Raw genomic sequence first — 27,500 nt, 5'->3', positions numbered from 1 at the left:
TGTAGTTGTTGATGTCGTTGTTGCTGCTGTTGATGTCGTTGTTGTTGTTGATGTCGTTGTTGTTGATATCGTTTTTGTTGTTGTTGATGTCTTTGTTGTTGTTGTTGCTGATGTCGTTGTTATTGATGTCGTCGTCGTTGTTGTTGTTGTTGATGTTGTTGATGTCGTTGTTGTTGTTGTTGATGTCGTTGTTGTTGCTGTTGACGTCGTTGTTGTTGTTGATGTTGTTGTTGTTGCTGTCGTTTTTGTTGTTGGTTTCTGGGCTGGCTTGTGGTCAGGTCATGTGTGTGGCCAATGACATAGTGACCTTTGTGACGGACACAGCCAGTTGCAGGCAGGCGGTAGAAAAGTAAAAAACGGGTTGTTTGAAGTGTGTTATGATATGATGGAGTGAGAGATCATGTGCTGTCCATTCTGTAAGATCTATAATAACTTGAGATTATCATGTAGGTGCCTCTCTGATTATATAAAATGTCTGTTGTGGCCTTTTCCATGTATCTGGAAAAGAGGAACACCTTCAACATAAAATCAAAACAAACGTACACGCATGCACGCACGCACGCACACACACCTAGAATATTTTTCGCCTCTTTTCTCTGATAATAAGAATACAATGGTTTTCAATTTCATAATGTCCAATTCCTCTTAAATGTTTTTGTCGACTCGCTTGAATGTGTATAACAAGAAAAAATATCGAATTTGATCAGTTGTCTCCATTTTCTTTCCTTGTTGACTGAATGATGAGATGTGTGTATCGTGAGTTAGAGGACAGATGGAATGGGGGAAGCGTGGACATGTGACAAGGGGAAAGCAAACAGACAGACTAACAACCGACAGGCAAATAAACAAGCGAAAGAAAAGAACAATACCATGTGAAAACAATTTGGGTGAGAAATGAAAAGAGAAAAAGAGTCAAATCTAATATCGGCAGTAATGCCTTTCTTAGCAGAACGAATCTATATGAGTAAATAAATAAAGGCTACGCCGACATTGCATTGATTAACGAAGCAAAGAATGTTCAGCTTCGTTTGTATTGATTGACATAACAAATGATGTTGAAGAATGCTGCAACATTTCAGTAAAAATGGAAATGAAATATGAACATATCCGAGCTGTGTTGTTTGGTCAGTCTCTCCTTGATATATTGGCTCTCTGGCCTCGGAATGGCCAGTGTTGTAGCTATATTTGTGAGGCGGGTCAGTAGGAACTGGCCGGAGGATACATTAACGCGACAGTTTTGTTGTTTATTTGTTCGTTCGTTGTGTTCTGTTTGGTGTTTGTCTGATTGCTAATAATTGTTTGCTTGTAAAACATGGGTTTGTCGTAGTTAGGGAGAAGGGGGATTGTGGCAGGGGGTGGGGGGCTGGGCGGAGAGAGAGTGTTGTGTGTGTTGGGGGTGGGGTGTGTAGAGATATATTGATAGACAGACAAAGAAACAGGGAAAGAAAGAAACAGAGAGAAAATGTGAGACAGACAGTCAAAAAGAGAGACAGAGAGAGCGGTTGAATTGAGAGAGACAGACTAAGAGACAGGGACAGACAGACAGACAGACAGACAAAGTAAGAGCCAGATAAATGGATCAGTTGAATCCTTGTTACTGCCAATTAAAGTGGAATCACATGAGTGGTTTCGTTTTCTTTTTCAGTTCCTGCATGAAAGAGGAACTCTGTCTTAACTGTTGTGTGGTATTGTGCATCTGTCAACATTTTACCTTGTCTTGTGCGAAGGATTTTCTTCTTCTTCTTTTGTATTGCTTCGTGTTTACTTTTCTGGCTTTATATATATATATATATGTCTCTATTTCTGACTGCGTCTGTCTGTCTATCAATCTACTGTATGTCTCCCTGTCACACACACACACACACACACACACACACACACACACACACACACACACACACACACACACACACACACACACACACACACACACACACACACACACACACTGTATATATTTTTTTCTACCTATTAAGCTACCTGTCTATCTATCCATCTATCCATCTATCTATCTATCTGATAATGTGTCTATAATATTAGACCTGCCTTGCTGTCTGTCTATCCTTCTGTCTGTCTTCTCAAGGGCTGAGTAACCGCGTTGGATTATGCTGCTGGTCAGGCTGGTCAGCTGATTTGGTGAAGCTTATATGGATTTGTCCGATCGCAGTGACGAGAAACTGAAACTGAAGCTGTCAATCTATCTATCTATCTATCTATCCTGATGTGACATCCACGGTCGGCTCGTTATGAGCAGCAGTAGACAAATAAAAAAAATGAATAAATAAACCCATGCATAGATCCGTCGTTTTAAATCAAAAGCCATTAGAACGTTTGTATTATTCGTCTTTCTGTTTGGCGAGTCACCAAAAGTTCCTGCCCACATTATTGACATCGACAAGGACAAACACAGCACATGTAGCGGAGAGGGTCTCTTCGTGAGCCGGGAATCAATGGTGTTCGATCAGTTCAACACTTCCAATATCTTTGCAGCTGGAAATGACACGGAGAGAACATGGCTCGTAAAATGATCCTTTCATGGGGGGAAAAATAGCTGCTGCAGCAGCAACAACAACAACAATCTCGACGGGAAAGTCGAAGGTCTTAGCCACTTTAAATGGATCCCATAATGAAGGTAAACTCGCTAAAGGTGCGAAAGAAAATCGATTCTTGTCAAGCAAAGAAAAAGGTGTTGCTCGTCACACGGCTTATTTTGTTGTTGTTGTTGTTGTTGTTGTTGTGTGTGTGTTTCTGTTTTTCTGTTCTGTTTTTTTCTTGGTTGATGTTTGTTTATACACTTGTAACTGGAGAACAGCATGTGTCCTTCAGCGGAGAAGGGAGAGAGACATTCATATTCGTTTGCGATCTCGGTTTCTGGTGACACTCTATTCTATTTCTCAGTTTTGACAGACAGAACATGAGCTGTCCCTTAAAGCCCACACCCCCTGTTCTCGAGGCTGGGTGCCCCTTTCAACACAAGCTGGGGTGGTTGTGACTGTAGGACTGGAGAGCACAGTTTGGGAGGGATGGGGGGAGTGAAGCGAGAAAGGAGTTTGGGGGTTCTTGTACATGTAGTCTGGCTTCACTGTCTCTTGGACTCAGTGTGTAGCGGGTTGGAGGGAGCAGGACGGGAAAGAGGTGTTGGATGGGGGCGGAGGGATGTGTGTGTGTGAGGGGGAGAGGGTTGAGGTCTAACATATGAGTTATGAAAACATTCCCGATAATCTATAACACTCCAGCTAAACAGCCTCACGAACCCACACCTTTACACATGACGTTTTGTGTTGGGCTGTCTTCGGGAGAAAGGGCTGTACATCGTGAGACATAATTCCTGGCCTTTGTTCCTTGGATTGGTGGTGAAGGTACAGGTGATCAAAGCACGTCACTAACAAACCTACTCAACTATCTAAACATGAAATAAAAAGAATGTTTCTCTTCCATTCCCCATTCCCCTTACTACGTGCATTGACATCTTCGTCATAGATAGTGTCAGTATAAGCAGGCTGCATTTGTGGAGATGAACTCCAGAACACACACACACACACACACACACACACACACACACACACACACACACACACACACACACACACACACACACACACACACACACACGGCACTTATTTGTATTAGATAGATAGATAGGCAGCTAGCAAGCTAGATATTGATGGACTGTCGTTGACACGCCATTTCGGATTTATGTTTTGTTTTTGTTTTTTGTTGTTTTGTTTTGTTTTGTTTTTGTTTGTTTGTTTTTCTCCATCCTGATAGCAGTTCCCAATGTGAGGTTGCTTGTGTTTAATTCAAGAACAGTGCCAGATACAGTTGTCATTGTGGGATCCCCGTGTCTTTTCGTTAGCTCTAGCTGAAGACGGTATCCCGAAAATCACACGGCACAGTCCCGATTCCAAAGCAGATTGGTTTCTCTAAGAATACAAAACCATTGAAAATAAGAAAACGAATTAAGTCCCAGCGCACTAACTGTCTGTCACGTTTTTTCTAAAATAGGGCAAGTAATACGTTTCAAAGGGAACATATACCTCCGGCGACAGAGACAAAAGAGGGACTCAGATTTCACCCTTTCTCTGTTTGGAAGTTTTTGTTGTCAGGTGTAAAGCACGTCAAAGTCCTGTAAATAGTACCTGTGCATTCAATACCCCGTGCATAGCTGTGAACATTCTCTCTATTCCCACGCATTGAAGTCAGGAGCTAAATATGAACATTAATGAAACGGAGAGTTCAGGGTCTGTTCCTGGCGAAATATATACTTCATTGAAGTGTTCATTGGAGTTCATGGCCGAACTAGACACCTGTTCTATTGCTCCTTTGCCCATGCGCCATACACGCCTCTCTTTGGGGGCGAAATTCCTGCTCTTCCAGGTCAGACGTATCCATTCTGGAGATGAGTTTATATTTACTGAAGCGAATGCTAATGATGCACATTTTACTGCCTTTTATTTTTCTTCTTTTCTTCTTTCATTCTTTCATTATTTCTTTTCATCATCCTCTTTATTTCCTTCCCACAATACCAACCCTTCCAACCCCACAGTTCTGTGATCTTCACGCGTTCTCTGTCTGTCTGCCTCTCTCTCTCTCTCTCTCTCTCTCTCTCTCTCTCGTTCTCTCTTTCGCTCTCTCTTCTTTGCTGTGCGTCTTTCTTTCTTTCTTTCCCTTTTCACATCATTCTTCCATTCATTCCTTTCTTGACATTCCTTTATCAATATTTTATAAACTGGATGCATTTTTTCTGTTCTGGAGACAAGACAGTAGTTTGTTCCCACCACCATGACTTTACCGTTGGCCTGACGCAGAGAGAGTGACAGACAGGCCAGAAGCAGCAGAGATTAGGTCTGGATAAATACATGTCTGTGGGATACTGGTGTCACTTACTTCACTACATCGGCAGTATATACTGTAAACTGTGGGCAAGTGAAGTCTTTGGGATTTACATATAAGAAAACACACTAGGCCTAGGTGTATACACTTATGTGTGCCCGCACACAATTGCACACACACACACACACACACACACACACACACACAAAATTCTGAGTGTGAGTTTGCCTCTTGGGTCTGAAGATGGTGATTGATGTTGCCGATACCAACAACTATCCCAGGACAGCTGGCAGTGCTGGGGTGTTGGGGGAGGAAGAGAGGGATACCTGACTTTGAATTCACTACAGCCACACTATGTTGGAACGGACTGTAAAAAACGACTTTGAGAAAGATACATTATTTATTTATCTGTTTATCTGTCTATCTATCTATTTATTAATTTATATGTTTACCTATTCATTTACTTACTCATATAATATTCATTATTTGTATGATAATATGGCACGGCATGTTCGCCAAAAGTATGATGTAAAACCTTCATTCCAAAAATAGACGAGAACTCTCTCTCTCTCTCTCTCTCTCTCTCTCTCTCTCTCTCTCTCTCTCTCTCTCTTCCCGCAGACAGACAAACAGAGTCCGACACACAGCAAACATTCTTGGTAAGTTCTTTTTGCTCCCTCTGCCTTTCAGCCCGTTCCTGGGCTGTGGTCAAACAGTGGCCTACTCCATACTTTGGCTCCTTTTAGCTGGCATAGGACATCATATCGGCTTCTGTCTGTCTGTCTGTCTGTCTCTCTTTCTCTCTCTCTCTCTCGATCTCTCTCCCCTCTCTATGTTTTTGTCTGCCTCTGTCTGTCTCTATCTGTCTCTGCCTGTCTGGTTGTCTGCCTACCCACCCCCTTCCTCTCTCTCTCTCTCTCTCTCCTCTCTCTCTCTGTCTTTTCCTCTTCTTCTTTTTCTTCTTTTTTGTCAACTTCTGTTGTTGTTCTGTTTATTGTTGTTGTTTTTTTGTGTGTGCAAAGGTATGGTGAAACCACTTGTAGTTTACCCGTTTACTCTAAATAAAACATCCAACTTCGAGTTGAGTTCCATTTCGAGTTCTGTCTGTCTCTCTCTCTCTCTCTCTCTCTCTGTCTGTCTGTCTGTCTGTCTCTGTCTCTGTCTGTCTGTCTCTCTCTGTGTGGATGTTTTTTTCTCACACGATCCTTCGTCTCACTCCGACTCTTGATTGCTTATGGGTTACTTTTCCCTTTCTTGCCTTGAAGTTGTCATTGACACATCGTTATTGGTTCTTGCCTCCTCATCTGTCCGTTCCTCTGTGTTTCTGACTCACCTTCCTCTCTCCGTCTCTCTTTCTCTGTTTGTCTGTCTCTTTGCCCCTCTCGCTCTATATCTGTCTGTGTGTGCCTCTGTCTGTCTGTCTGTCTGTCTCTCTCTCTCGCTTATATGAATCTCTCAAGCACCGAAAGAGAAAACCTATGAAATCTGCACGGCGCGCGTGTGTGGAAGAAAGATATAGGCCGAGAGGCCACTTCCATTTGTCTGGAAGTGGACGTGGCCGTGGCTGTGTGATAAGATATGTCAGGACGACGGATGAGGTGAAATGAGAAGTTCAGGCGTCCAGAAGAGGATGCTGCGTCTTCAGCTGACAATGGTGCCCGACAATGCTGGATTTGTTGTGGAAAACGGACTTTATTGAAATGCTGTTTTAGTTTATTGTGGTTGTCTTGATCGTTGTGATGTGTGGGGTTAGTATTGTGTGGGAGAAGGTTTACTTTCTGTTTTCAAGGAATGGGAAAGGGTTGCTGGGATTGAGACTTCCTCCCCCATTTGTTTCACCATTTTTTCGGTCTATTTCACCGTTTTGACTGTATGTTTATGTGTCTGTCTGTCTGGCTGTCTGATTGTCTCGCTTTCTCTGTCTGTCTGTCTGTCTCTCTTTCTCTCATCCTATTTATTGTTCCTGGATTACTCCTTGATTGACACAAAAAAAGGAAAGAAAGTAAGAAAGAAAGAAACTGGATTATACTGCATACCGTTACTCGCTGTTGCTTTCTGTTTCTTTGATGCAGACAGACATAATATTTTATTTCGTAAGTGTTAAACAACTGGAAGCTGTGTGGTTAAGGAATAACTATAATGTTAAGTGCAGCGACAGCTCCAGTGCACGTTCAGCACGTTGTTGTGAAGTGACCCTGAGCGCTGAAGAGGTTGGTGACACTGCGCTGCACACAATGGGTACCCGCAGTAAGCCACAAGGTGTTAGCCTCCTTCCACAAGCACCTGCCAAGCGAGACTGAACACGCGAAACTACTGTACACGGTTCACTAAAAGTTAAGGATCACTTGAGAACTTTGACAATTTTCTTCTTGACACACATAAACAGAGGTGTTTTCTTGCATATTGATTCTTTACAATGAAAAGCCACAGTTGTTTTGTTTTTAACTATTGAATAACTGTTTTCTGTTTCCTGAAAAATTGTTTTTTCAAAGCGTGTTTTTTAGCTGTTGATGGTGCACGTGTGGCTGAAACAGCCGTTGGTGACTTGAGGGAGATGCCGGTGGTGGAGCAATGAATGCACCCCTTGACCAAAATCACCTCTCGGTTTGTTCAACAGTCTATGAAACAAACTGCTTTTTTGGAGCGATACTTTACTTTTTCTGGAGTCTGTTTTCCATCTTCTGCTTGATCTTCTCGTGTCCTTTTCTTGTGCTTGTTGTTGTTGTTTCTTCTTCTTCTTCCTCCTCTTCTTCCGTGTGTGTGTGTGTGTGTGTGTGTGTGTGTGTGTGTGTTGTGTGTGCGTACGTGCGTGCATATTTGTTGGTGTGACTTCTTTCCTCCACCCCGGCATACTTCACTCGCATCACCACAACCCTCACCCCCACTCCCTACCTCCCCCAACCCCCCATAAAACTCAGTGAATGGGGGGGAATAAATTCTTCGCTTTATCTTTGCCAGGTTTTAAGTGTTTTTGTTCCCGGCCCTGTGCGCTGCCCGTGTAAAGCTTCCAGAGGCCTGTGGGCCCGCCAGGAGTGGAGAGGGTGTGGGAGGTGGGGGGAGGGACAAGCGGAAACCCAACACCTGGCGCTACACCTCCTTACCTCGTTCGTTACTCACCTCATTCTTCCTCTGTCGCCTTTGCGCAGGCACTTGGGTTTTATATTGGAGGTGTGTGGGGTGGAGGGGAGTTGGAGGAGGGTTGAATGAGCAGAGGATGGGTGGGCTGGCTGGGAGAAGGAGGTGGGAGGCTTAGAGGGTGTTGGGGGAGAACAGGAGTGTGTGTGTGTGTGTGTGTGTGTGTTGGGGGCGGTGGATGGGTGGCTGATTTCGAGGGCATTGCAATACAGTTCAGTGAAATGCAAATACTACGCAACGCAACTCAACTGAATCCAATACAATTCAACACAACACATCACATTCACAGTTCAACAAAATATTCTTTAACTCAAAGTAGACCCTCATTAAAGGTTATCGGGCCCTCGTAGAACGTGACATGCGCTGACCCTGATTTCAATTCGTCAGTTGTCGAGGTGCACTGGATGTCTCGACATGTCATGCACGTCTATCGCTCTGTTGGTGGTGACCTGTTTCAATGTTCCCCTTCAGTGTCAGCGAGGTTTTTCTAAAATTATGTATGAGTTCGAAGAGGCACTGTGGCATAATCGGTTAGGCGTTGGACTTAGATCCAGTGTTCACCAATCCCGGCATCAGAGTTCGAGGCCACTTTTCAGGCTGGTGTGTCCTTGAGGAATGCACAGTGCTCCGATTTCCTCACCCCACCCAGGTGTGCATAGGCAAGGTTCAAACAGCGGAAGGAGAGGATTATTCCCCGCCTTCCTGTGCCGAGCCCCACACACAGTGGATATGATTCCATTGCCTCAATGGCCGTTATAGGCGATGAGGCCTTTAACCTTTTAACAACAGTTCGATGTATTGAACTTGATTTCATTCTGATCTGAAAAATATGTTCGTCTCCTTGGCTTGCTGTTTGTCAATTTTTCTTTCTTTTCTTCAATCTCTCTCGCTCGTTTTCTCCCTTTCTTTCTTTCTTTTTGCTTTCGTGGATTCCAACTCCAACGTTCACTCGTATCTAGTGTTCCGAATGCCCGTTTCTCCACCGACATGTAGACAGTGCATGGGCATGTTTGTGTTTTCATAACCCACCGAACAGTGACATGGATTACATCTTATACGTGCATTATTGGTCTGTTGCATGCGTGTGCTCAGGAAAGAGATCAAACATTGGCACGTTTTGCACTTTTGTTAACATTGAAGATCACAAAAATCTCAACCCATAAGTAAACCTATCAGACGTGGATACTGGGATCAAACCCAGGATCCTGGGGTTGAGTGTTCAGCGCTATAAACATTCGGCTATGTATGTATCTTGCATTACTCTGTCGTCGTTGAATCTTCTTCACTTTCTGCCTTTGTATGTGTTCATGCGTCAGTCTCTTTCTCTGTCTCTGTGTCTCTCTCTGTCTCCCTGTCTCTGTCTCTCTGTCTCTCTCTCCCCCACAAGTCCACACACGAACAGCCTTCTCAGCTCACCATCCCAGAGAAGAGGAAGAAGAGGTAGGAACGAGCAGCACGTGCTTGTAGGCTTAAGGAGCGCTGTGCTGTGACATTAACTGGTCCCGCTGGCGCTGTCTTGTCCCGCTGCCTGACGTCTATTGCCCCCTATCCTGTACTGCTGGTCTGAGTTTAAACCTCCCTTCTACTGTTCTTTCCCTTTGCCAGTCGATTCGTGCCAAGCTGTTACCGACGGACGGTGCCAGGAGAGGAGTCGCTCCCTCATTTATTTAGTTTTGGTACCTGTCGGGTCAGGTTTGCTCCTCAAGTTCTCCAAATTCCTTTTCTTCTCTGGAAGTTCAGATGGATTATGTCCAGTTCAGTTGTTTTCAAGATGGACCCATTCTGGTCAGGTATAATTTTATTTCACTTTTTATATTTCATTTCATCTCATTTCATTTGATTTCGTTTCGTCTTATTTTATCTTGTACTGTTAGGGGCGATTTTCGTCAGGCAAACTAATCATGACTATTGGGTGTTCATTCTTCTTTTTACTTTTTAATACTTGTTTTGCTTACTTGATATCTCCCAGAGGATCACCACCGTCATGTGATGTGGTTTGGGGCTGAAGGTTGGGAGAAATAGGGATGGGGGACGCTTATAGCGATACTGGCGGAAGCATTGTGGCTCCTGGCTGGGCCACCCAGGCCATTCAATCCCGTGTGACGAAGAAACTCCAAAGGAATAGGTCAACTACACACACACGCACACTGCTTTCTCTCCGGGTATACATTTGATTTGGGGTGTTAAAGTATTCACTACGCCTACTTTCTAAACTGTGCAAGATGGGTCATTGTGTTCTGACCTACCCCCTCCTGTCTGGCAACTGTGCATACAAGTAAGTCCCTTGTTACCTGTGTGTGTGCGTGCGTGTGTGTGTGTGTGTGTGTGTGTGTGTGTGTGTGTGTGTGATGGCGCACACGCGCACATTGCGTGTGACTGAATACAGGCCAACATATTCCCAGCTTCTTCTTAGTTTGTGATCAAGTTAAGAAGGGATCGTAATTTTGATGCTTTTGATTTGTAAAATGATATTCACTTTATTTTTTAATCTATTTTAAAAATCGACACACGTCGTGGGGAACTAACAAAGAAAATACGAAACGGCCGGAGTCGACTTTTTTGTCGCAATGATTTTGTTTGTGTAAGCTGTGAAGGTTGAAAGATGATGAGAGAAGAGGGGAAGAATGAGTTAGTGAGAGGTTGGCTGAAAGATAGATCAAGACAGACACGGTGGGACAATACAGACAGCGACTCAGAGAGAGAGAGAGAGAGAAGGGGAGAGTGGGGGGAGGGGGTCCATATTCGATCGAGCATAGTGGCATTGCTTTTGCCGAAATAGGTTTCCAGTTGAGATTAATGCCTGCATGGTGTTTCAGTATTCAGGTTGCGTGCCAATCGAATCTGGGTGCACGATTTTGGAATTCGACGCTGATGGTTTATTTATCGGGGGGTTGTGTTCGAGTTGTCTCTGAGACTGTATCTCCGGAAGATTTGATAGGGTACTGTGGGTTAGTGTATGGAGTGGAGTGGAGTGGAGTGGAGTGTGGCACAGTGTTCTACGGTGTGGTGCTTTGCTGTGATGTCTACTGTCCTGTATTATCCAGTATTACACTGTTTTCTACTGGAATGGTTTGAATTTCACCCTTGTAAGTCTTCAGTAATAATGATCAAAAGCTGACCTTCACAGACAAACAAAACTTGGTAGAGAGAGAGGGGGGATGGAGAGATAGACATATAAACTGACAGATTGACTGACTGATTGATTGATTGGTTGATTGACAGACGGGTACATAGATAGAAATATAGAGAAAATGAGAGAGATTGGCTGACTGATTGATTGATTGACAGACGGGTAGATAGAGATAGAAAGAGAGAGAGGGTGAGAGAGAGAGAGGGGAGAGAGAGAGAGAGAGAGAGAGAGAGAGAGAGAGAGAAGTATCATAGTTGGGTGCTATTTCGAGATGGTTGCATGTATGTATGCGTGCGCGTGTGATTGTTTGTCTGTGTGGATGTGTGTGTGTGTGTGTGTGTGTGTGTGTGTGTGTGTGTGTGTGTGTGTTCGTGTGTGTGCATGTGTAGGTAAGTGCGTGTGTAGGTGTATGTGTATGTGCGAGCATGCATGCATTCCCGTGTGTATCTGTGTGTGGAGGGATAGGGGTGCATAATCTAGGTGCGCAAACCTATTTGCATGAGATGTATTTAATGGCGGTATCATTGCACTGGCTTGGCAGCGGTTTGAAGAGACACCCCCGTGCTTCTTACTCTCTGCCCAGCCTGCTCCTCCTCCCCCAGACATTATGGAGTCTGTTCTCTCTGTGCTCTCTCTCTCTCTTCTCTTCTCCTCTTCTCCTCTCCTCTCTCTCCCCTTTCTCTCTCTTCTCTCTCTCTCTCCCCTCTCTCTCCTTTTTTCTCTCTCTCCTTTCTCTCTCTATCCTTTCTCTCTTCTCTCTCTCTTCTCTCTCTCTCATCCTTTCTCTATCTCTCTCCTTTCTCTCTCTCCTCTCTTTCCCCTCTCTCCTTTCTCTTTCTCTCTCCTTTCTCCATCCTTTCTCTCCCCTCTCTCTCCTCTTTCTCTCTCTCCTCTCTCTCCCCTTTCTCTCTCTCTCTCTCCTTTCTTTCTCTCTCTCTCTTTTCTCCCTCTGTCTCCTTTCTCTCTCTCTCTCCCCTCTCTCTCCTTTCTTTCTCTCTCTCCTTTCTCTATCCTTTCTCTCCCCTCTCTCTCCTCTCTCTCTCTCTCCTCTCTCTCCCCTTTCTCTCTCTCTCTCTCTCCTTTCTTTCTCTCTCTCCTTTCTCTATCCTTTCTCTCCTCTCTCTCCTCTCTCTCTCCTTTCTTTCTCTCTCTCCTTTCTGTCCTTTCTCTCCCCTCTCTCTCCTCTTTCTCTCTCTCCTCTCTCTCCCCTTTCTCTCTCTCTCTCTCCTTTCTCCCTCTGTCTCCTTTCCCTCTCTCTCTCTCCTTTCTCTCTCTTTCTCCTTTCTCTCTCTCCTCTCTCTCTTTCTCCCTTTGCTCTCTCTCTTTCTCCTCCCCCCCTCTCTCTCTGCCCTGATGTCTGGTTGTAAAACAGACAACAACAACGTCATAATGCTTATTCCACTACTCTCTTGAAATAAGATTCATTTCGTTCCCACCTACCTCTGTCTCACTCTCTCTCTCTCTCTCTCTGTCACCGCTAGCCACACGCATACCGTGGTGAACACAAGCCACAGACACCCCATTATATAATAATTATTCATGTCAGCTTGCTTCCGAGGCGGAAGCAGCAGCACCCTCTCTGTGTGATTGAACTACAACAGAGCACGCACAAAGCTGTACAAACCACGGATCACCTAGTCACACAATACCATTCGATTCTTTCCACTCGTGCAGTCTGTATGTGCAACAGCAACAACCACGCATCGTTATTACGAAGAAACAGGAAAGAAAGTATTTACAAGTACTTTGTACTGTATGGCAAATGATATGTGTACTGTATGGCAAATGATATGCATTTAGTCTTGCATGCTTGTCAGAGTTCAGTCAGCTGGTTTCAGTTCCATGTTTTGTTTCGATGAGGCGTCAAAGCACGTGGACTGACCGATACACGCTTCACCACTTTTTCCAAATAAAAAAAGGAAAAGTGTTTGCAGATGCCTGACTTATGCACAGACCTATCGTGCTGGCCAGGCTGTCAGCCCGCAATAGGAAATTATAAAATATTACACGAAAACTTTAGAAAGAAAACAGACAAATAGACGAATAAACCAAAGTGATAAAAACACACAACATGTACTGACTGACAATGGCATGCACACATAACGTGGTTTAGCTGTATCGGAGTGATCCTGAACAACAAAGCCTGGAAGCGGTGAGGCTGACCTCATTTCTCACAGCTTCGCTTGATGCTAAACACGTTGCATACAGCAATGACCATTCTCGAGTTGATTTGATTTTATCTGATTTTTTTTCTTACAGTTATTTTCTACTTTGCACTTGAATCCTGTGGGGGTAACCTGAACACACCTGGTGGAATGTTTTTACATCCTTGCTGCAGCTGTTGTTTAGGTTATCCGTTGGCGAACATTTTGAAAAGTGTATTTTAACTCAGTCAAGATATCATCTTAAATGCACCTGTTTCGTTTACATTTTGGGTTTTTTTCTGGTGTAAATGATTCAAGTTGTTTGTCTCCGTAACAGTGTAATATATAATATGTCCGTGTTTTCTGTGCACTTCTGTGTGTCAACAGTAAATGAAAGGACATATATTCATAATATTGTGAGGTATGTGCTTTTAAAGTTTAAATCATTAATTTACATGTACATTCACTTATAATTTCTCAAATGAAAAAATATATTTGCCGCATAACATCAGATATGATTGTACAATCAAATTTTTGGTTTTAACCATCTCCAGGTTAAAAAAGAGAGAGAGAAAAAAAAGGGGGGTGGGGGGTCGGGGAGGGGGGGGGGGGGGTTACTGGCTGAAGACACTTAATCACAGCTTTAAAAGTAAATATGCGGACAATGTTCACTTCCATCAGTGTTTCTTCTTGACTTCTTATTCACCCGGAATCAGTACTGCCTGCATTTCCTGCGCAGCATCCAACTCACACTTCCGTTTCCTGTGGGTCCAAACTGACAAAGATCCCTCCTCCCCCACTTTGCGATTCAAGGTCGTCTGCTTTTCAATTCAAGGTCGTCCACCCTGGGTGCATAGTGAGTGACAGGTCGAAGCCGTTGAATAGTCAATGAGGGTCGTTTGGAGCAGGAGAGTTTTATGGCGGAAAGCTGAACGTGGTTCTCACAACGTCAGAGCGGCTGGCTGTCTACCGCCGACTGGCGTCAGTTCGTGTGGAGGAGGTTTCCTATGTTGTGCAGACTGTACGTGCTCACTGAACTCATCCTCCAAAATGTGCGAACAAGTTGTTTTGAGTACATGTTTGTTTTTAATATTTCATGAAAAGTGTGGACAACAGTCAAGCCTTGCGTGCATGCATATATATTTATGTACATATCAAAGTGGATTTCTACTGCAGGATTTTGCCAGAGGACAACACTTTAGTTACCATGGGTTCTTTTTCAGTGCGCCAAATGCGTGCTGCACACGGGACCTCGGTTTATTGTTTCATCCGAAGAAGTAGACGCTTGGTTTGAGCAAACAAAAAATAATAGTGGACTGTTTAATATTTCATTTTGCGTGCCCAGACCTTACACAATATTGAAGAGGGTTTGAGTTATTTTGATTTCTTCGATTATCTGATTTTGGACCATGTTGGAAATCAGTTTACAGTATTTCCAACAGAATATCAGCAGATGCGGTAAGTACTTAGCTCCTCACCCTTGAGACAGTTCCCGCAGTCCTACTTCGGTGACTTCATGACTATTGTTAACAGGTTAAGACGTTCGGCGATCTGCGTCACTCTGTTATCCGCGTGATAGCGATGTTTTCTGACATGGAGACGTCAGATTTTTTTTTCTCAGGTGGACACAGTAAGCCAGCGGTCTCAGTTTGGTCTTGTTTCCCTGCGGCTGTGTAAGGTATCGCATGATTCGAATCCGTCAAGATCTTTGTTGTTTTTATTTGTTTGTGTTTTTGTTTCTTCGCTTCTGTTTAGTTTTCCAAACACGTTGAACGTCTGCACAGACCTGTCATTGCCTTAACCGCTTCCTGGGTATACACGCGTGGAGTTTCAGTTTCAGTTTCAGTAGCTCAAGGAGGCGTCACTGCGTTCGGACAAATCCATATACGCTACGCCACATCTGCCAAACAGATGCCTGACCAGCAGCGTAACCCAACGCGCTTAGTCAGGCCTCCAAGCGTGGAGAAGATCAAGTACTCGCGTCAAAATTCATAAAGTCAGTATTCTGTTTTCAGTTACTAGAAACATGAACACACCCTGACTGCACACACACACACACACACACACACACACACACACACACGAACAGGCTGTCTATAAATCATCATTACCAGTTCTGTGACATCTTTAATACACGGGGAGGAGAGGAGGTGGGGTGGGCGTGAGGAGTGGGTGAGGGTAAAAGACAGCGACATCCCCTCCCAGGGCTGGTGTGTTGGTGTGTGATCCTCAGGTGTGTTGGTGCAGAGCCTTTGAATGAGATCTGGTGTGATCCTCAGGTGTTGGTGCAGAGCCTTTGAAAGGAGATCTGGTGTGATCCTCAGGTGTTGATGCAGAGACTTTGAAAGGAGATCTGATGTGATCCTCAGGTGTTGGTGCAGAGCCTTTGAAAGGAGATCTGGTGTGATCATCAGGTGTTGGTGCAGAGCCTTTGAAAGGAGATCTGGTGTGATCCTCAGGTGTTGGTGCAGAGCCTTTGAAAGGAGATCTGGTGTGATCCTCAGGTGTTGGTGCAGAGCCTTTGAAAGGAGATCTGGTGTGATCCTCAGGTGTTGGTGCAGAGCCTTTGAAAGGAGATCTGGTGTGATCCTCAGGTGTTGGTGCAGAGCCTTTGAAAGGAGATCTGGTGTGATCCTCAGGTGTTGGTGCAGAGCCTTTGAAAGGAGATCTGGTGTGATCCTCAGGTGTTGATGCAGAGACTTTGAAAGGAGATCTGATGTGATCCTCAGGTGTTGGTGCAGAGCCTTTGAAAGGAGATTCTGATGTGATCCTCAGGTGTTGGTGCAGAGCCTTTGAAAGGAGATCTGGTGTGATCCTCAGGTGTTGGTGCAGAGCCTCTGAAAGATCTGGTGTGGTCCACACGGAGCGGGTAAAACAGGTCACACACCATCATCAAAGCCCACTTGTAGGATCGAGTGATGATCGTTGGGCTTACCACCCAGGATTTTAGAGAAAGAAGAAAAAAAATAGAAGGAAGAAGAGGAAGAAGATAATGAAGAGAAGGGGTAAAGGAGGAGGAATTAGGGAAAGAAAATTAAAGAGAAAGGGGAGAAGGAAAAGAAGAAGAAGTTCTGTTGAGGCTGTCAAAGAGCGGCCAGAGACGGTGTAAACTGATCTGTTCCCTGTGCCCACTTCCCCTCAGCCTTGTCCTCAGTGCAGAATGCAAAGTTTTGAAATGAAAGTGGAGAGGCGAGAAAGGGAAACGGATAAAAAATGATAAACATGGAGAATGTGCGAAGCTACCTGTAACGAAACTGCTTTTCTGTAAGGGGGTTGGGGGGTGGGGTGGGGATGGGAAGGGGGGGGGGAGGGAGAGCACAAACTACCGACAAGGGAAAGTGCCTGATATCCTTCTGAGTACTGCAAAGAAGGCGTTTATAGTTGGGTTTTTTCCCAAAATGGCGCCGGTTTTCGGTGTCAGATGACATAAATCATTCACCACCCTTGGGCTCGAGATAAAAGGATGGATCAATAAATCACTTTTAGTAGGAAGGAACAAGCATTGTGAATCTTGCATTGTGTGTTAGACAGTAGGAAATAAATTACCCTGCTCCTTTCCCCTTTGTATGGAGAATGATTGCGATTATTCCATCTTATCATGTTAACAAAAAGCAGTTACCGTCAATCAAGAATGAAGAAGAAGAAAAAGAAGAACAAGAAGGAGGGGGAGAAGGAGTAGAAGAAGGGGGATAATTCAAACGGAAACGGAAAGACATAACCCTAACCAAAGTTGACTTTCTGGATCTCTCAGAGTACGTGTTTTATTCAGGGTACAAGGAAACCACTCGAAGGTGCAGCACGAGAGGGATCATAAACCACAAAGGAAAAGGAAAGGCGCGGTAATGTGCAGTGCAAGGAACAAGAGGATCGGTCAAGGAAGCTGGACTGAACAAACTTGTGAAGACGTTGATGTGAAGACCTCGGCAACAACGACACAAAGAAAGCTTTGTATGATATTGTTAAAGACTTTACCAACAAAAACAAACAAAACAAAATAAAGTAAGTACATTGAAATGGGGCAAAGCTGGCGGCGTGCATAACACTTGAAACAAGGCGGAGAGGCAGTAATTGATATCCTTACTGCCATCTGCAATAAATCTGCCACACAGGTGAATTGCCCACGCCATGGACCCAAACACCAATCGTCATCCATTCCAAGAAAGGAAATCTCCAGCACAACAAAGAGCTACCGCACCATCAGTTTGAGCAACCATACGAGCAAAGTTCCAAGTCTTTCTGAACAGATCACAGCCACAAGTTATGCTACTGAAAATTAAGCTTGATTCTGTAAAGGCATTTCCATCGAACAGATCGTTAGCATGTGTACCAATTGCTAACCATCCAGCCGCTATTCTCCAAACCGACCAGTGCGGTGCTCACACAGGGTGTCATTGTAGAGTGGAACAGATCACAAAGATTGATGTTACGCCTTTGATTGTGCATGTCCAGTTATGCATGAAATTCGAATCTCTGTCTCTGCCTCTGCTTCTCTCTCTCTCTCTCTATCTCTCTCTCTCTCTCCTTCCTGTCCCTCCGCTTCTTGTCTCCCCTCTCCTTTTTATTTCATTCTCCCTTCCTCCCCTTCCTCCATCTCCCCCCCCCCCCCCCCCCCCCTCGTCCACTCGCCCTCCACTGGCTGTCCGTCAATTGATCACACATCAAAAGAGTCAGGATGACACATCCAAATGTGGTGGTGGCTGTGTTCATGATGGTGGTAGAGGGAGGGAACCACCTTTACACACACACACACACACACACACACACACAACAAGTTATTTTATTTCAAGGAAACATGTACTCAGCACATCCGATCACTCTGAACCCCACCACCTACCCCTACCCCTACCCCTAACACACACACACACACACACACACACACACACAACCACTAGACCCACTTCCCATACCCTTCTATCCTCCTCACCACCCCTCTTCTCCGCCGATCCTCCCTCTCTCTTTAAACTGCACTGTGATGTGCTGGGTACTACCTCAAACTGCACTGTGATGTGCTGGGTACTACCTCAAACTGCACTGTGATGTGCTGGGTACTACCTCAAACTGCACTGTGATGTGCTGGGTACTACCTCAAACTGCACTGTGATGTGTTGGGTGCTTGGTACTACCTCAAACTGCACTGTGATGTGTTGGGTGCTTGGTACTACCTCAAACTGCACTGTGATGTGCTGGGTACTACCTCAAACTGCACTGTGATGTGTTGGGTGCTTGGTACTACCTCAAACTGCACTGTGATGTGTTGGGTACTACCTCAAACTGCACTGTGATGTGCTGGGTACTACCTCAAACTGCACTGTGATGTGCTGGGTACTACCTGAAACTGCACTGTGATGTGCTGGGTACTACCTCAAACTGCACTGTGATGTGCTGGGTACTACCTCAAACTGCACTGTGATGTGTTGGGTACTACCTCAAACTGCACTGTGATGTGCTGGGTACTACCTCAAACTGCACTGTGATGTGCTGGGTACTACCTCAAACTGCACTGTGATGTGCTGGGTACTACCTCAAACTGCACTGTGATGTGCTGGGTACTACCTCAAGCTGCACTGTGATGTGCTGGGTACTACCTCAAACTGCACTGAGATGTGCTGGGTACTACCTCAAACTGCACTGTGATGTGTTGGGTACTACCTGAAACTGCACTGTGATGTGCTGGGTACTACCTCAAACTGCACTGTGATGTGTTGGGTACTACCTCAAACTGCACTGTGATGTGCTGGGTACTACCTCAAACTGCACTGTGATGTGCTGGGTACTACCTCATGTGCAGGAGCGACATGGGGAGGGGCGAGGGTTGTTGTTGTGATGTGACGTGGTGTGGCATGGTGTGTTGCAGTGTGGTGCCTTGTGTTACTGTGTGATGTGGTGAGATGTGATATGGTATGGTGGAGTGTGGCCAGGTGTGGTGTGATGTGGTGAGGTGTGGTGTCATGTGGCGTGGTTGGTTCAAACGGAGGTATATCTAGCTGACCAAGGACCGTTCACGACTATATGGATGTGAGGAGGAGGGGAATTGGTCCTCAGGGGTTGGGGTGTTGGTGAGGGTGGTGGAAGGTGGGAGGGGTGGGGATTGTGTTGCCGGGCGAAGGGTAGTGAGGTTAGGGGTGACGATAGTTCCTGGGTGGGTGGAGTGGGGGTATTGCTGGGGGAGGCGCGCGAGCGTGCGTGCTTGCGCGCGCGCGCGCGCGCGCGCGCGTGTGTGTGTGTGTGTGTGTGTGTGTGTGTGTGTGTGTGTTCTAAACTGTGTGGATGCGTGTGGTAGAGAGGATGGAGGGAGTCAGAAATTTATAATTTAAGAGAGAGAGAGGCACTGACACTGACAATGACACCGATTGCATTTGTAAAGACCACGGATTTGCCAAATATGATTATTGATTTAGTCTCATAGCTATGATAAGGAAACGTAGCAGTTGTATGGCGAAAGCTCGCCATATAATTGGCTCTAAGCGCCTCGTATGAAACATGTATACATACCATATCACATAACAGCATACAACAGCACAAGACACACCAAAACACCAAGACAATATTACACATTGCAAATATGAACAATCACACACGCATACACACACACATACACACGCGCGCGCTCGTGCCCACAAACACAGATCACGCATTTGCACGCGCGCACATACAGTAAACGCCCACCCACAAGCACACACTGCATGAAGACTTCACTAGGAGAAGGGAGGAAGAAAAAAACAACAACCCAAAAACACGTGAACACACGCAACAAATACTATAATAAAGAGATTTGATTTTGTTTTGTTTTTTGTGAAGTTGGTGACTGGTTAATGTGACTGGTGCAGTACATTAAAAGAGGATTTTTGGTTGTTGTTTTAATGGAGTTGGCAACGAATGTGAATTACATTATGCAGACGACTGTTTTGTTACTTGCTTTCAATTCCTTTGTGTGAAATTTCGATTTGAATACAGAGTTACAGGCTGTGTGTGTGTGTGTGTGTGTGTGTGTGTGTGTGTGTGTGTGTGTGTGTGTGTGTGTGTGTGTGTGTGTTGTTCTTAACATGTACCAATCTATGATCGTTCCTGTTTTGTTGTATAGTTCAGAAATATGGGGTTATGAAAATGTAGATATAATTTAATGGACCTGGCTTACTTGTGTTTTCTCAATTTCTGTTGTGCATTTGGAAATGTTTATTCTAGCCATGAAATGACTATTTTAGTTGTCCTCCATTGTCCAAAAGAAGTGAAAGGATAATTGCGCGCCCGCGCTCGCGCGCGCGCAGGTGTGTGTGTGTGTGTGTGTGTGTGTGTGTGTGTGTGTGTGTGTTGTTGTTGTTGTTGTTGTTAGTGCGTGCATTGTGTGAGTGGAGTATGAGCATTAAGATCATGAGCGATTCATCTGTTTTTACAGTAGTAGTAGTAGTAGTGGAATTGTTGTTGTTGTTGTTATCAACATCATCATTTAACAACACTTGCAACAACAACAAAAGATAATAAAACAAGTGGATTAAAGGCCGCGGCATCGTTGGCTTGGGATGCCCCGTGTGTGATTCCCCGAGTTGGGTGGTGAAGTCAAACTGGTGTTATTTTCCCGTCCTCTGCTCTGCAGAGAAGTGCCAACACCTCCTGCCATGAGAGAGAGGAGTTAATCAGTTCAGCTGTCACCCTCGACCTTTCCACAACAATAATTATCACTGTGTGAAATTTGTTGGGCGGGGAAGCTGTCTCCGCATGTGGAGTCAGTTACTGCAGCTTCTGACCCGGGTCGGTTTCGTGTATATGTTTGTCGTTCGTTCCTGCGAGTGTGACACAGGGGATGGGTTTGTGGAAATAAAATGGCTCTTGTTTTGCACAGTTATATCATGATTTGTCTGTTTGGTTTTACTTTGGGGTGGTGTGGCTTCACTTCCCATTTCCCGATTTTGAATTAACGCCTCCCATTCTCTCTCTCTCTCTCTCTCTCTCTCTCTCTCTCTCTCTCTCTCTCTCTCTCTCTCTCTCTCTCTCTGTGTTAACTATAACATCAGTCAGCATGTTAGTGGGGAAATCACACTAATTCTATTCTGTTTCTGTCAACAAACGGCACAATTCAGAATATAAAAAAGAAGGAAGGAAAGAAAGGAAAATGAGAAAGGCGGTGGGAGTTGGCCATAGAGGGAGAAAGAGAGGGAAGAAATGAAGAAGGCCAAAGAGGTGAACATGTGAGGGGTGGGTGTGGATGCTGCGGGTAAGGAGCCAAACTATCAATCCTTCAATAGCCAGTCGGTCAGTCTTCACCTTCATACTTTTCGGGGTTTTTTTTTGTCAAAAATCATGTTAAACTGAACAGCACACCTTTCTCTTCTCTCAGGTTTTTGATAATCAAATGTTACCAATGCTTTCTTGTTTCAGAGAATGGATGGAACTGCTGATGGCTGTCTCCTGAAGGGATAAGTACGAGTTCCACAGGACTGTACTGGCTCCAAGGTAAGGCAGTGCACATGTTTCACGTGCTTTATGACAACTCTGTGTGTGTGTGTGTGTGTGTGTGTGTGTGTGTGTGTGTGTGCCTGTCTGATTGTCTCTCTCCGTCTTTCTCTGACTGTCTGGCTCTGTCGCTGTCTGTCATGTTTTGGCTTCTGGGGTTGAAGGTCCTGCATCAGTGTCCCCATTTCGTGTGTGGATTTATGACACTGCTTTATCTGAAGAAGTTGTGAAAGTATGGTTTGTACTTCCTTTATTTCTTGCTTATCATAGATGTCGTATTCATATTTGGATCCCTTTCAAAAGGGGCTGTGGTCTGTACTGAATAAAATTTTCTTTTCCTCTTTCTCTCTGTCTCTTTCACTCAAAGATGAGATGAGTTCGAAATAAGACATCCGATGCATTCATGAATACCACAGTTTCTCACACCAAACGACAGTTCAAACAGCATGCCATAAACGAATATGAACACGTCAAGGAACAACTGGAAACGCAATTTGATAATTATACAAGTAAACCAAAAATAACAGGAGGGGCACTACTTATGTTTTGTTCATATCATAAATAATTATTTTCCAATGTTAAAAAATGAGAAGAAGCGTTAAATATGTTTTGTTTCATTGTTAGAACTCATTCTTTCTATTGTTAGTTTTATAACTTCACCACCTATAAGGAAAAACAACAGCAGTTTCTTAACAATGAAAAAGTTGTATTTCCTTGGTCTCGAAAGGAAAAGTTATGACATGACCTGGAACGTAAACGTAAGCGAGCTATTTCGGCCAAAGTCCGCGGTTAGTACCAGACGATGAGGAAGTGGATGAGAAGGGGAAAGTGGGTTGTTCCGGCATTTGAGGTCTCTGTAGTGGGGGCCGGATAACCCTGAGACACTGACACTGGCACGCGCCCATCAGTGTCAGTCAGCTCCGGTAGGAAACTGACGATCGAAGGTTGTCAGCCCTGCTTGCTGCCCCTTGACCGCCACTCTCTCATTGCGATATCTATCTGTGTATCTATCTGTGTATCTGTGTATCTATCTATCTATCTATCTATCTGTCTGTCTGTCTGTCTACCTGTCTATCTATCTGTCTATATATATATATATACATATATATATATATATATATATATATATATATATATATATGTATATATACATATGGAGACTGTATCACCAGATAGGTGCTGACACCAAGTCATCTTGAAGGGTGCTGGAGTTCTGTTGTGACAATGGTAATTTAAAAAAGGAACACACACACACACACACACACACACACACACACACACACACACACACACACACACATATATATATATATATATATATATATATATATATATATATATGTAGCCGTGTACCGAGTGGTTACTGAAGGGGGTATGGCACAAAAGACTTAACTAATTGATTGATTGAATGAAAGGATAGACAAGATCCCACGCACAGGCCAGGGACATATAGAGGCCAGTCACAAATGGGTTTTTCTATTGTTTTATTTACAATAGTTACATGGAGAAAAACTAAGAGAAGAAGATATCTAGGAGAACTAAGAAGAAGAAGAAGACTAGAAGAGAACTAGTCTAAGAGAAGACAATGAGAAGAAGACAATGCCTGGAATGACATAAACAAATGTCATTAGTACAACATGTCAACACAAGTGAACAGTAAAGCACATGTATACATACTACATGGAAAGACTATCACTCGGGTTTGGGATACGCAACAACATAATGCATATGTGTGAAGACCAAATGCTGACATCAAATGACATTTCTAATACATTTAAATAGCTCAATTAAAGTGATTGAAGTGATGCTGACTTGGTGAAAGTACACTGACAGTATAGATTAGATAAAGCTTATACTGTGTCAAAGTGACTCAAATGAATCAGTGGATTAGATATAATATTGGCAAACTGATAGACCAGATAGTAAGTGAAGAACCACCATGGCTTAACCATTAAGTGGTGAATGAACTTTACGCACTCACTAGAACATTCTGGAACAAACTATCTGTGTCGAGAGACGTCACTGACTGTGACGTTAAGAATCAAATGGAATACTGCTACGAGCATATGACGACATGGCAATTTTCTAGATCAATCATAGCCGAGCTGTGACTAACATGTCAAAGCAATAACTGAACAAAGAATAAACTGAACATAGCAATAACTGAACATACTTATATGAACACAAGTACTGTGTCGAATAATACAATTTACAAATCAACACATTCTACACACTAGTACTTACAGCGATACGTAGCGAAGTGTCAGCCGTTGTGGGGACACACACGACACACTGCCCGCGACACAGCAAGAGAGAGAGCAGGCTCTGGTCAGATGACTGACCAGGTATGAAATGACCACTCATCATTCACTGTGCCAATTTATGCAAGTTTAGCGGACCACAAAGTCCGTCACGTGTGCTTGCGATCAGATCGTCACTAATCTGAAGAAATCTGATGAGAACTGTGCTTGTTACAAGGTGTTCAGTGACAGATTTCTAGATGATTACTGAACCGATTTGCATCGGATAAGTTGCAAAAGAAAGAGCTCAACGCCTACTTTATAATGAGTGTAAAATGAAGTGTTGATTATTTAAGATGAATTTATAATCTTAATTTAAGTCACCTGAACAGGGTCAGTTTTAACGAGCTCGTCGCTGAAAATTACAAACTGCGTTAAATCAGTTTCACGTAGGCAAACATAAATGGAATAGATTTAAAGATGGAATTAAGACGATTCTGCAGGTGGTCTGGCCAGGACAAAATGATGTAAGCGGAGTGACGTCACACATTCTGTGGCGGGTTATGAGGGAAAACTGTCGTCTGCTGTGGCTTGTGCGTGAATAGTGTTGGAGCAAGCATAGCGCGCTTGGTCACATATATATATTCATTTATCATTCATCTAGTTATATATATATACACACAAGCATCTGCACACGCTGTCTACTCATTGTTCCATGTGTGTGTGTGTGAGAGAGAGAGAGAGAGAGAGAGGAGGGTTGAAAATGGTAAAGTTTACAAAAACGACTAATCCTTCCGAAATCTGAAATGTCACTGTAGAAAAGTAAAATCTCTAAATCCTGGACAGGAAAAGGTAAACCAGCAGCTGAAGAAGTTCCATCTCCGGGAAAAGGTGAGTGGGAGGGAGGGGGAAGGAGTGGAAGGGCAAGGGACAAATGTTAGTGGAATTCATTTCATTTTTTGGGGGGGGTTTGAACTATCTTTCTTCCTGTCTTTCTCTTCTTTCTTTCTTTCTTCCTTTCTTTCTTTCTTTCTTTCGTTCTTTCTTTCTTTCGTTCGTTCTTCTTTCTTTCTTATTTCTTTCTTGCTTCCTTTCTTCTTTTCATCTTTCTTTCGTTCTTTCTTTCTTCTTTCTTTCTTTCTTTCTTTCTTCCTTTCTTCTTTCTTTCGTTCTTCTTTCTTTCTTTCTTTCTGTCTTTGTTTCTTCCTTCCTTTCTTTCTTTCTCCTTTCTTTCTTTCTTCTTTCTTTCTTTCCTTTCTTCCTTCCTACCTTTCCTTCCTTCCTTCCTTCCTTTCTGTCTTTCTTTCTTTCTTTCTATTTTGTCCCACACTGAAAATCTCGATAAAATGATAAATTGATTTTTGCAATCCGTATTGTGTTTTTGCTATGATGTGCTGTGTTGTGCTGTGTTGTGCTGTGTTGTGTTGTGCTGTGTTGTGCTGTGCTGTGCTGTGCTGTGCTGTGTTGCGGTGTGGTGCGGCGTGGTGCGTTGCGTTACGTTACGTTTTGTTGCGTTCCGTTTTGTTGTGTTGTGTTGTGTTGTGTTGTGTTGTGCTGTGCTGTGCTGTGCTGTGCTGTGCTGTGTTGAATGAAGTTGAAAACTTCTCGTTTTTCTCAATGTATCTTACTCCTCTCTGTCAATCTTGCTTCTTTCTGTCTTTTGTTTTTTCGACCCTTACCTCATCACTGTTTGTCGCTGTCTCTGTCTCCCTGTCTTTATGTCTGTGTCTCTTTCTGTCTGTCTGTGTCTCTGTATCTGTCTCTCTCTGTCTGGTTCCCCCCCTCTCTCCCCCCTTTCCCCCCCCCCCTTTCTCTCCCCCCCCCCCCCCCCCTCTGTCTCTCTCACTCTAAGCTTCAGTCTCAGAAGCATTCTAGAAATCAAAAGCATTAGGAAGAAGCTTACCTCGCTAAGATCCCCTCTCCCCGCCCCTCCTCCCTCCCAACTTCCTCCTCAACTGACTTTTTATTCTCTGATTGATTCCTGTCGTTGTCACAACTTTTGACTTTTAATCCTCCATCTTCCCCCTCCAACCCAGCTTCTTCCATACACTTCCACTACCACCCTTCTCCCACTATGTCTGTCCATCCGTTACCCACACACAATCCCTCCTTCTATGTCTGTCCATCCCCACCCTCCCACCATGTCTGTCCAACCGTTACCCTCCCTCCCACTATGTCTGTCCATCCGTTACCCTCCCACTATGTCTGTCCATCCGTTACCCTCCCTCCCACTATGTCTGTCCATCCGTTACCCTCCCTCCGTGTCTGTCCATCCGTTACCCTCCCTCCGTGTCTGCCCATCCGTTACCCTCCCTCCCACTATGTCTGTCCATCCGTTACCCTCCCACTATGTCTGTCCATCCGTTACCCTCCCTCCCACTATGTCTGTCCATCCGTTACCCTCCCACTATGTCTGTCCATCCGTTACCCTCCCTCCCACTATGTCTGTCCATCCGTTACCCTCCCACCATGTCTGTCCATCCGTTACCCTCCCTCCGTGTCTGCCCATCCGTTACCCTCCCTCCCACTATGTCTGTCCATCCGCTACCCGCCCACTATGTCTGTCCATCCGTTACCCTCCCTCCCACTATGTCTGTCCATCCGTTACCCTCCCTCCGTGTCTGTCCATCCGTTACCCTCCCTCCGTGTCTGCCCATCCGTTACCCTCCCTCCCACTATGTCTGTCCATCCGCTACCCTCCCACTATGTCTGTCCATCCGTTACCCTCCCTCCCACTATGTCTGTCCATCCGTTACCCTCCCACTATGTCTGTCCATCCGTTACCCTCCCTCCCACTATGTCTGTCCATCCGTTACCCTCCCTCCCACCATGTCTGTCCATCCGTTACCCTCCCTCCGTGTCTGCCCATCCGTTACCCTCCCTCCCACTATGTCTGTCCATCCGCTACCCGCCCACTATGTCTGTCCATCCGTTACCCTCCCTCCCACTATGTCTGTCCATCCGTTACCCTCCCTCCGTGTCTGTCCATCCGTTACCCTCCCTCCCACTATGTCTGTCCATCCGTTACCCTCCCACTATGTCTGTCCATCCGTTACCCTCCCTCCCACTATGTCTGTCCATCCGTTACCCTCCCTCCCACCATGTCTGTCCATCCGTTACCCTCCCTCCGTGTCTGTCCATCCGTTACCCTCCCTCCCACTATGTCTGTCCATCCGTTACCCTCCCTCCGTGTCTGTCCATCCGTTACCCTCCCTCCCACTATGTCTGTCCATCCGTTACCCACCCTCCCACCATGTCTGTCCATCCGTTACCCTCCCTCCGTGTCTGTCCATCCGTTACCCTCCCTCCCACTATGTCTGTCCATCCGTTACCCTCCCTCCGTGTCTGTCCATCCGTTACCCTCCCTCCCACTATGTCTGTCCATCCGTTACCCTCCCTCCCACCATGTCTGTCCATCCGTTACCCTCCCTCCCACTATGTCTGTCCATCCGTTACCCTCCCACTATGTCTGTCCATCCGTTACCCTCCCACCATGTCTGTCCATCCGTTACCCTCCCACTATGTCTGTCCATCCGTTACCCTCCCTCCCACCATGTCTGTCCATCCGTT

At 44.8% G+C, this 27,500-nt stretch overlaps 1 protein-coding gene across 1 annotated transcript in view; it reads left to right on the top strand.

The window, feature by feature from the left end:
- LOC143291981 (frizzled-5-like) overlaps positions 1–27,500 on the top strand; it is a 174,478-nt gene that overhangs the window by 40,980 nt on the left and 105,998 nt on the right. Inside the window, exon 3 of the mRNA XM_076602137.1 lies at positions 21,616–21,690. The gene's annotated coding sequence lies outside the window, so the exon portion shown is untranslated. The remainder of the gene's footprint in view (positions 1–21,615; positions 21,691–27,500) is intronic.

This window comes from Babylonia areolata, chromosome 1, assembly GCF_041734735.1.
Source record: "Babylonia areolata isolate BAREFJ2019XMU chromosome 1, ASM4173473v1, whole genome shotgun sequence".
In the NCBI taxonomy this organism is placed as follows: domain Eukaryota; kingdom Metazoa; phylum Mollusca; class Gastropoda; order Neogastropoda; family Buccinidae; genus Babylonia; species Babylonia areolata.
Note: the sequence above shows the minus strand (reverse complement) of the source record. Positions and strands in the feature narration are given on the sequence as shown.